Consider the following 9,261-nt stretch of genomic DNA (forward strand, 5'->3'; position numbering starts at 1 on the left):
GACAACCTGGCCTGGTGACGCACGTCTTTCCACACAATTCTGCTGCTATTCGGGATCACTTTCACGGAATCTTTTCAGCTTCCGAGTTTAAAAGGTAAATCACCACAAAAATTAAGAGTTTCCTGGCAGATTTTCACCAAACTTTACACAAAGCGTGAGTTAATTTAATACAATTCATTTGAATTAAAAAATAAAAGTTTGGAACACATCTGGAGTTGCCTTGATTTTTCTTTGGTTCTCCATGTGAAACAGCACCTGAATGCTGCTTCTCCATGTTCAGCTCGGTGACGGCACATTTTCGTGATCCATAAACTATATTTCTGTCCAGCAGGTGGCGGTAGGTCATTCCAAGGCAAGTTTAGAAGGTGCCAGTCTTGTAACGTCCCGATTGAGCCACTAGATGGCGGACAACAACCGTATCACCTGGTTATTGAGTTCTGCTCAGTGTCTTGTTATGTTTTGGAAAGTTTTAGTTGCCTGCTGAGTATTTTTTTGGTTTTGTTTTGTTTTCGTACCTTCACACACAAGAAAATCTAGGAAAGAAAGTCAGGTGCATCAGAACAGTGTTTCCACAGCAAAGTGCATCAGACCGATGGAGGAATGGGTCACCGGTGTAGAAGCTGCCTGTTGCTGGGGTCGTTTCTAGTTCAGACAATGACTTGTTCACATGCAAAGTCATTCCAAATACCTGGCAACCCACTCGCATACTTCCAGTGTCCAGCAGCTCCACGCTGCTATTTTTAGCCTGTTTGGTCACTTGGGCAACATTCAGATAGGACACCCTGCAGATTTTTCACCCACAAACACGAGTAAATCCTGGTTTTACAAGCCTGGCAGACATGTAGACTAAATATGAGCTGATAATTAATCGCTTTGCCTGTGGAACTGATGTTGTAATGAGAAAATGAGATGCGTTGAATGCAAAAAAATCAACTTCATGAGGGAGAGAGATTTCCTTCCGCTGCTCCTTCAGGCATGAAAGCAGGTTGTCACCTCGCTGCTCAGCCAGGGAACAAACTGTACAGCCCAGTGACCGCCGCTGCATTCCTCTCCTCCACATACAGCCTTCATGTGTTTCACATCTGCATGACAAGACAGACAAAACCCACACTTTTTCAATTACCTGAAGTATGCACATGATGTGTGTATTTCATGGACTGTATGAGCGTGTAACTGTCAGGAGGCCTCGGCAGGATCAGAACCTGATGTTTAACGGTTGATGGGCCCCAGATATCGTATGTTGATGTGGGCACGCGTGACCAGCGGTTTGCGCCGAGCCTCATCTGCCAAAGAACCTTGTGAGTCTTATGTTTCTGTTTTTTTTTTCTTTCAGCTTTATAAAACATTTTTTTCATTTCTTCTCGCTCAGAAGTTTGAATCGGTAACAGATGACAGTAAATCTGTCCCTCCCGAGGACGACGGGCCTTAAGAACGCCTCTGGGTTGACGTGTTGTTGCAGGCCAACGACAAAAACTGCAGAAATGAAGCTCTGAGGCACGATGAGGCAAATTAGTGGAACTTTTATGATTTATGAGGATAGAAGCAATCGTTGCGAGTCCTAAGTGAGCGCCGTGCATCAACCACGTGACTCCAACGTCAACAGTATGAGCTCGGAACTTCTTCTGCTCTCGGCCTGACCACAAGTGAAGCCTCAGTCAGTTGATTCAACCTCTGGTTTTAGACACACAAGTGTGTTGAGCAATGTTTGGTGGCTTGCTTCATTCTGTGACACTTAACGTTCATTAACCTGGTGTGAACCTCATTTAGCCAGATCCCCGCTCACAGCCCCAGACATGGAACCGGACGAGCAACAATGCTGCCTTACTTCCAGGTTTTGGGGCTCGATGCTGCCTGACGACGCCTGATTACGCAGATCGAGTGACATATTTATTGACCTTCCTGTACTTTTGCATGCTGCACTTGAACAAAACAGTCGCTCTTTGGTCCCACGAAAGGTTTTCAAAGCGGATTCGAGACGAAAAGGAGGAAAACTGAAGATTCCTGGTGAAGGGGAATTTTGGTTCCGTCGCTAAAATTCTCCAACAAAACAGTCGGAGACTCGTGTCTGCTGTCAGTGAATCGATGCTGGCAGCATCAAATACCTGGAAACGCGCCCTCTAACGTAGACGCACCTGCACCTGAAGCACATCTCAGTGTATTCATAGATTCTGGCTGCACCGTCGGTCTTTCTGTTGCCGTCACCGGGGTCCTCTTGTATCTTCAACCCTGCTGTCAGGGCATCAAGCACAGAGCCAAAGAACTTCATAAAGATGTAGAACTCGGAAGCGAAAGTCGTGTATTCAGACGAAAAATGTCCTCAGAGTCCAAAACAATCCCTCAGTCATGAAAGTGTCTTTGCTTTCGTGAACCCTGGCAGCTCAGCAGCCTGCGTAGACTTTGTTGAAAATGGTAAATAAAAGATAAACATGGCAAATGCGGCAAATTCTCATGAATGGCTTGCACGGGTTGTTCTTGGATATGAAGAATTCAAAATCTTTGGTCTCAGATCTACAAACATGAAAGAAGAAGAAGAAGAAGACGTCTTTTTTAAATTCGATTATAGTAAAACATTTTCGCGATGACTTGAGGAAATCTGGTGCAACTTGAGAAAGAATTTGCCCTTTCTGTCCGACGTTTGGAGGAATTTTTAGGAGAGGCAACTGTGTGCTGGCAGGGAAGAGGAAGGAATGCTGAATGACCGTTGAAGGAGGAGGAGCCTCAAGTGGGGGACCAGGAGACGTGATGCTCTGCTAAGGGTCGACCACATGTTTTCTGCTGAAATTCAAGGTCATGTGGTCCCACATGGGGCTGCAGCAGGAATGGGAAGCGTGAAGTGTGGATCTTGTATCTCTTTGGTGGTGGTTGGGTTGGGGGGGGTGGGGGTGGGGGCTGTAGGACAGAGAGAGGTTAACAAACTGTCAATGGATGAAACCTTTTTTTTAAATACCCGGTGTTGTGCTAAATACTCTGCTGAAATGGTGGGTTTTTGTAGTCCAACAGGAAGTTAGCAACACCACGGGCTCCCTCGCCCAAACCCCACTGGGTTTTGGAAGGAAGTGTGGAAAACAAAGGTTTGGTTGACAAGAGCTCCTGATCTTGTAGGTATAAATCTCCCTTCTCTAAAGCTACGAGGCTAACGCTGGGCTATGAAGACACACCACCGCGGAGGTGGGACTTCAACGTCACCACAACAGGGCTGAGATTCTTCTGCTCTGGCGTGATGACGTGCGTCCTCTTTTAGCCACCTGTTAGCACCCACCACGCTAAAGACACATAAACTTATTGACACGCTGGACTGCGATGCTCACTGACATGTTTTTTTTTGTACAACAAAACATCCGAATATCGAACGCTGCTGGAAACTACGGACCTCTGATCAGACATTTGACTTGTTTAGCGCCTCCCGGTTCTGTCCTGATGGCGAGATTTTGTGTGGATCTGTGCTGTCTCTTTGTGGTCCAGTTCTATCAGATGTGGTCCAGTTCTGGTCCAGGAGCTAGTGGATGACTCGCTGGTGTTTCTGTGGCTGGACCGCTGCTATCAGCCTGTCATCAACTCTCTGGTGTAGCAGACAACAACAGTTGGGCTGGTAAATGAGCATTTCTCCTTGGCTTCAGGAGCTCTGAGGTCTCTCCTCGCCAGAGTCCTGGATCAGGCATGTGGGCCTGCTGGTCGCTGAGCTGGTCTGGATTTATTGAGGCCATGAACCCAACCTCCAGAACCCGGAGGGATCAAGACGTGAACTGAAAACCTGACTGAGGAATGTCCAGCAGGACTCTTCACTCTTCACCTACGTCTGGGTCTGGGATTCAGTCCTGCACGGATCTCTGGAGAAGATAAAGACCCGTGAGGGCTTTTATGAGCCACAAAAGCAAATTCAAACATTTAACAACCTCCAAGATACACGTAGTCACATGACCAGTGAGGTATGTGTTCCTCACAGCACAACAAAAAATGTGAAAAACAAATAAATTCATCCAGGGCCAATGAACAGGCTTAGCAAATGACTCAGGCAGCATCACGCCTGAGAAATAAAACTCACACAGCTCTGCTTTATTCTATAGGAGACTCCATCTTCCCCCGCCACCAATTGCTGCTCTCCAAAAATGGACTCCCCCCAATCTCCAAATTAAAGCCATGAGCGGATTCCTTCAGTGGATGTTCAGCCAATCACAGCAGAGGTGGAGCGGCAGCGTCCTACGCGTCTCAACCCGGTCGTCAGAGTGAAATATGACGCCGGCCTTCTTCCTGCTTCCAGGCGTTTATCACATGAACACACAGGGGTCTGCATGTGAACTTTCTACACTTTGATGTCAAGGTTTGGTGCATTCACTGTAACACACAAACACACATGTGCGCACACACACACACATCCATTTCCATATTCTTACACACTGTTGAACTTAAGTCTTACAGAGGGGGAGTAAAGCCTGATGACTTGTACAACTCCTGACATCTGCTGTGTGCTCTCTTGTTATACTACAGTATTGACAAGCCCAGGTGATTGACAGGTACCAGAGGTACACAAGAGATACACAGGAGGAGAAATCACGAGTTCTCAGGCTTAACTTTCTGTCTGTAAAACAAAGTTGAGGGCTAAAAACATCCTCTGGTGTTAGTAGGACACTGAATGAGGCCTACAGTTTTCTACTGCAGCTATGAGCTCGTCCCCCCTCCACCCATGAGTCTGTCTGGGTGGAGGCAAGTAGGTCCCCCTGCCCCCCAGATTGGCTTACATAACTTCTACATCTTCCCTCCTTTGAGCATCCAACCTTCATCCTGGTCTTCATCAGAGGCCTCCATCGCAGGACCGGATCAGATCTGACATGTGGGCTCATGTACTGTTCAGCTGTAGTTTTAGTATTTCAACAGCAGCAGCTGTGTAGTATCAGTGGGAGCCCTCACCTAGCTGGGGACTAGCAGGTTGACAAGGTTAATAAATGATCTGGTGCCAAATATGTACATTTGAGTGCTGGAGGTATTTCTGATACCGGCTCCCCATACCAGAATTGAGCAACTTTTTAAATTTCTTGTAAATTATGATACTGAAAAAAGAAACTAAAATGGTCACCACCCGGTGATCGAGCCGCCGTCACGAAACATAAAGACCACAAACCCCCAAAACATCCAAGGGTGAACTTCAAGGATTCACCATTTCTGTGTAACGTGCACTGAATAGCATGTCCTCCATCTGACAAGCACTCTGACTCTGTAGTGGAAAACCACATGGCCTCCATGACTGCGGTATCTCAGCGCTGATAACAACTGCTGATAACAACGGTGGCGATAAGCGAATGCTGCACATCTACATTCAGAATGCCATGTAGCCATTAGCTCGCTACGGACCCGGGCGGCGATGTCCTTTCCCCAGCGTTTATTTACACATGAACCCTGTTGTATTTCTTTTTTGGGGGGTTGTATGTCACGTTGCTTCATCTCCCAGCAGAGAAGGTGGATGTATGGAGGTAAAAACAGAGCAGAGGTCCTTGTGTGTGTGTGTGTGTGGGGGGGGGGGGGGCTGAAAGGTGGTCTGCAGCACAGGAATGTCACACGTGTTCAGTGGAAACACTCAGCGCAGCTCTGAGGCTCCAGTTTCCACATCCGACATTTTCACCAAAAAGTTCCTTGATGGTGCGTCTGTTGAATACGCGCCATCATGAGAACACAGGCGTCTTTAGCTACGGTTCACCTTGACTTGAGGTGCGTTTACACTCAGCAGCTGTCACTCGGGGGGTGGGGGGGTCCCGGTACTTAAACGGGTTCTAATGAAGAGGTGTGAGGTTTTTCCCATCACCGGCAGAACGGCAGCCTGAACGTGCAGTTTCTCTGTTGATAAGAATTTGAAAGATTAACCACAGTGTCGTCTCAGTCTCACGTCACTTCAATGTGTCGTGAACTCTTTCTTAATCAAGAAGTCCAACAAAAAATCACAAGTAAGGTTCGCATGCTGATGTCTCAGGAATGTCAGCGAACATTGCATCGTTTATTAAAGATTAAGCACAACAATGCCGCATTCTGACAGCTTCTCACGTTGCATCCAGCGGCGCTCTGAACGTGTCGAGGTTCAGGGTCCGAACCGTGAAACTGTGGTCTGGCGAAGAGGTGGAAGAGGTGAAGACCTCGCCAGCGTCTACGCTTTCCAAATGTTTGTTGTTGTTTTGACTTCTTAATTCATTTGTTCACCTCTGACCTCTACCCTTTGTGTCCGAGCTACAAGACACACAGCTGGGAGAGCGAGGGGGCCGGCGGGCTATTGTGCCGCTGTGGTGACTGGCTCCTCCGCGGGGGTTTGCAGCCGATCCCGAGGCTCCGTTTCTAAACGCACTTAGTGAAAGATTTCTGCTCAAACCCACAAAAGTCTATTGTGTGTTGAATTGTGTTTGAGCTGTTTTTTTACTTTTAATTGAGCCCAACCTTTTGAAATCAAAGCCCGGAGGCCAAGTGTTTCCTCATTCCATACATGCCGTCTTTATGTGTGAGTTATTCGGGAGAAGGAGTGTAGTTCCTTTTCCCACGTCTCTATTGTGAAGAGCGTGTGAGGGCTCAGCCTTGACCCCTGGCTCAAGTATACGTTTTATTACCTTACAGGATAAATAAGGGAAGCGTAGGTAAAAAGTGAGAGGTGGACAGAGACAGACAAAAGAAAGTGGGACACAGGTGAGAGGGTCTTTCAAACAGACCCGATCACTCGAGCAAAGGTGAGGGAAGCCAGAGAGCTCAACGACACGCTGGGCGAGATAAAGAGATCAATACTGGCGCTTCTGGTCCGAGCCAGACGACCTGAATTTCTGTCCTAATCTGCGGACGTCACAGCTCTCTGCATTGACGCAGTTCAACTTGCACCGGTGGACACAACCAAACAGGAGGCTCTGTTTAGTGTTGATATTTGCGTTAGTTAGTTGCGTTTGTGGGTGAAAAGTCAGAACTGAGATAAACCTGTTTGGTCCATGGGTCCTTGTTGCGCACGTCCTCTGTAAATATTATGGTCACCTTATCCTTTACTGCCGTTAGAGCGTCTGCGAGACGGACGGTGACCGGGGGCAACCACACAGAACACTGACGTTATTCATGTTATTGATTCCAGTTGTACTGTTCCTGCTCAGAGAAGTCAAACTGTTTGATGGGAGATGGACGGGAGCCACTCTGGCTTCAGGCCTGGCTCTGGACAGCTTGTGATCCAGAGCGAGACGAGTTCACGCCGTCACAACGTGTACAGACTCACACGGAAGACTCGTGACCCCCAGAACAAAGACACGTTGACACATTCACACCTGGAAGCCACCAAGCGCAACCCCGGTCTGATCTGACTGAGAGTTACCTGAGTTAAATGCCTCGCTCAAGGGCACCTGGGGGGGGGGGGGGGTAATAAGGGTGGGCCCCCATCCCAACCACCACTGCTTTAGTCTGCGTCCAAAGGGTTGATATTGGTAGAAGTTGTGTGAGATGCAGAACCAGGAACAGGAACTCCTGGTTCCTGGGTTCCAGGTTGATCGCATACAAACATGTGAAATGACCACAAACTTTCAACTCTGCGCTGCAGAGCGGCGCCACACAACGCCGCCACACAACGCCGCCACACAACGCCGCTCTATAACAACCGGTAAACAATGCCTGGGTTACTCGTTTGGATTTCTTTTGACACACACTCACGCTCCCAGTGGGGGTGGTGGTTGCCGACCAGCTCCAGGCTCTGTGGCGAGGATGGGAGGACGAGTGGTTGGAGGCCCATTTACAGCTCCGTGTTTCACAACTTTAACTCAAAGCATGTTCATCTAACCACATCTGCCTCTGCACATCTGCTCATGCGCTGATTTTTAAAAAAAATTAAAAACTGATAAAAAAAGATTAAAAAATCCCCGAACTAAATCAGATTAATATGCATAAATGTGCTGAATATCTAGTGAAAGCTCGTCCCCAGCACCTGATAGCCTGGTGGCTCTGGTTCATCCGTGCACGTGAACACACTCACAGCTCCGGTGGGGAAGTGGATCACACACATCTCCACCTGCATCGAGGTGGAGAGGGGAAGCCTGTCTAATCGGTTACCTGCACAAAACCATTGGTCACATTCTGGACTCTGCACATCGGCCTCAAACTTTTATGGCCGTGGTAAAAAAGCTAACCATTACAGAGCTGCTCACAGGGATCCTCTGCTCTGGAAGCAGGACGAGGGAACATCTCGCTCCGGCACACATCCCGACACCCCAAATCTCCCGCTGAACAAAATCTGTTTCTCATTGACAGTTTTTCCTGCCATTCCCTCCCCCTGTTTTTCTCTTTAAGACCTCCCCTCTCCTTGTTTTTCTGTCCCCCCATCTGGTTCTGAGTCGCGGGGTGATGCAGCTAACCAGGATCTCCAGCTCCCCTCAGCTGTTTATTGTCTCAGAGACGATGTGAGTAGACGAAGACAACCATTAGACAAACAGGCGCAGTCGTCCTGCCCGGTGTGGGGCGCAGGGCCAGATAAATACTGCCCCCCCTGCAGGGAGCGAGTCCAACACACCCGGCCTGAGGCTGTGAGGGCTAGCCCAGGAAGACCTGTGGATCAGCAGGACTGAGCTGGAGATAGGATTAGATTAGAAAGTCTTTACTGTCCCTGGGGGGCACTTTGTTTTGCAGGAGTAGCCAATACAACCAACACCACACAACCATCAATGTAAATAACACAACAGATACACATACAGAGGCTGTCATGAGGTAAAACACACTCAGGGTGGAGGAGGATCTGCCGGGATGACCCTTGACCCTTGGCCCAGCCTGTTGTTACTGGACGCACTGGGATTCCCAGAAAGTTCAAACTGACTCAATAAATGAAGAACAAACATTCTCAGAAGTGAGATTACAACCTCTCAACTCGCTAAAAAAGAAGAAGAAAGAAGACGGTCCTGTTTTTTGGGTTAACCAGGTGGTGCAAACACATGTCAACCCCACAAAAGTGTCTTCTTCCTGGTCTCACTCGTCCACCGCCAACCCCGCTGCCCCTTTCTGCCTCCTCCTCATTAGCAGAAACAGGACGAATATTCCAATTAGGGACAGTCACACCACCACCTCGCCAGAGGCATCGTCACACGCTGTCGACGGGAAACATTGGACAGAAGATGGCTGCAGTAATTACACAGTCCCCCATTATGAAGCTGGAAGTCCTCCAGGTGGTTGGTGGAGGGCAGAGCCAGGAGTCAGAGAGCGGCGTGGGTGAGGGGGCGTCTTGCAGGGGAGGGTCCGATTCCAGTTACAATAACATGTTCAACCGCATGTGACTTC

The sequence above is a fragment of the Aulostomus chinensis genome, chromosome 9, assembly GCF_037954235.1.
Source record: "Aulostomus chinensis isolate RoL2024-O1b breed Wild chromosome 9, RoL_Achi_v1.0, whole genome shotgun sequence".
NCBI classification, from domain to species: Eukaryota; Metazoa; Chordata; class Actinopteri; order Syngnathiformes; family Aulostomidae; genus Aulostomus; species Aulostomus chinensis.